We start from the raw sequence: 2,189 nt of genomic DNA on the forward strand, positions 1-2,189 counted from the left end.
GCTGTGCATAGCAAATGTATAAAGTTTAATGAATAGTTTTTCCTTAATGGGGTTTGCAACAGCATAGGTATTTTGTTTCTGACCCTGTTGCCCCCTGTTCCTTTCCAAGACTTTTCCAGAAGCACTGGTTTAGATAATATCTTTTTTTTTTTTTTGAGTTGGAGTCTCACTCTGTCGCCCAAACTGGAGTGCAGTGGTACGCTCATGACCACTGCAGCCTTGACCTGCTAGGCGCAGGCAATCCTTCCGCCTCAGCCTTCCAAGTAGCTGAAACTACAGGCGCGTGCCACCACGCCCGGCTAATTTTTGATTTATTGTAGAGATGAGGTCTCGTCAAGTTGCCCAGGCGGGTCTTGAACCTGCGGGCTCAGGCAATCCACTCACCTCAGCCTTCCAAAGCGCGCGATTACAGGCTGAGCCACCGAGCCTGGCTTAGATAATATATTAATGGTTGATAAAATATTTGGTAACTGAATGATAAGAGAGCTATGTTGTCTCCATCAATGATTGAAACAGGAGGAGAAAGGTTGGCACTGGTGAGGTTTGTAGGTGGAAGGTTAAAGAGGGGAGTTACAAGAAACTAGCTTAGTCCTCAAGGCCCGTTGTTAGTCTTGACTTTATTGTTTTCTGTGTTTTTACCTCATGGTGCTCAATACATATTTATTTGTTCAGTGAACAAATAAATGTAAGGTCAGACTCTGCACACAAGAGTCAAAGAAATCTTGTTTCCTGAAAAAGCTAGCTGAATTAAGTGCAGGTTTGCATGGTCACCTCTCCTGGCTCTATTTTGTTTCAGCTGTAAGGGCTGAGAGGGACTTTAGCCCAAGGTCTTCCTTCAAGGCAGTAAGTGGAAACACTTTCCTGAGATAAGGCTACACAAGCTGAATGCCATGACCAGGCTCTTGGCTTATTGTGGACTCATCCCACCTGGTATCCTGGTAACCCGTGCTATCTTGGGCTGGTCTCATCAGCCTGGCAGTGATGGTGTGGCAGAGATATTAAATGATTTCTTCTGTAGTCTAGATGGTTTCAAATTCTGACTCTGCTGGGTTAGGCTGGAGGTTACTTAACTTCTTGATGACTCCATTTCCTCATATGTAAAATGAGTATAATAATAGTTCTTGTCTTATATGTTTTTTTTTTTTTGAGCTGGTGTCTTACTGTCACCTATTGGAATGCAGTGGCATGCTCATGGTCATCGCAGCCTCAACATGCTGGGCTCAGGTGATCCTTCTGCCTCAGCCCTCCAAGTAGCTGGAACTACGGCATGAACCACCACACCTGGCTAATTTTTGAAATGGTACTGCAGAGAAGATGTCTTGCCAACTTGCCCAGGCTGGTCTCAAACTCCTGAACTCAGTCAATCCTCTCGCTTTGGCCTCCCAAAGTGCTGTGATTACAGGTGTGAGCCATACAGCCCTGGCTTATAGGATGGTTTTTGATTAAATAAGATAATACAAGCCCAGGCACGGTGGCTTAAGCCTGTAATCCAAGCACTTTGGGAGGCCGAGGTGAGAGGATTGCCTATGACCAGGGGTTCAAGACAACATGGCGAGACCTTGTTTCTACAATTAAAAAAAAAAAAAAATTAGCTGGGGGGGGGCGTGAGCCTGTTGTTCCAGCTATTTGGAAGGCTGAGGTGGAAGAATTGCCTGAGCCCAGAAGATTGAGGCTGCAGTGGCTGTGAGCATGCCCCAGCCTGGGCAACAGAGTGAGACTCCAACTCAATAACTAACTAACTAACTAACTAAGTAAATAAATAAAATTCAGGTAAAGCATGTAGAAGGGTGTCTTGCAAATAGTACTTTGTGAATCTCAGTCATTATTATCGGAAGTCAGTTAAAATTACCTTTGATTAAAAAAAAGAGAATGAGAGACAGAATATGAGAGAGAAGAGAGAGAATGAAAGAATGAGAGATAGGATGAGAGAGATAAAATCAGAAGGAGAGAAAGAGAGAGAGACAGACATAGATACTGATTCTTGGAGGTGAGTTTCCCCTCCCCTACGCCAGCATCCTCTTAGTTAACTCTAAGATGGGGTTCCAAGAGGTGACTTGCCCGAAGGTAACAGCACTAGCAGTCTAAATGCTAAGCTGTTTTGACTCTCACTCCAGTGGCTTTTCTACTATACCTTTTTTTTTTTTGAGTTGGAGTCTCACTCCGTCGCCCAGACTGGAGTGCAGTGGTCG

The sequence above is a fragment of the Carlito syrichta genome, unplaced genomic scaffold (genome assembly GCF_000164805.1).
Source record: "Carlito syrichta isolate Samal-C Ts95f unplaced genomic scaffold, Tarsius_syrichta-2.0.1 Scaffold301634, whole genome shotgun sequence".
NCBI lineage: Eukaryota > Metazoa > Chordata > Mammalia > Primates > Tarsiidae > Carlito > Carlito syrichta.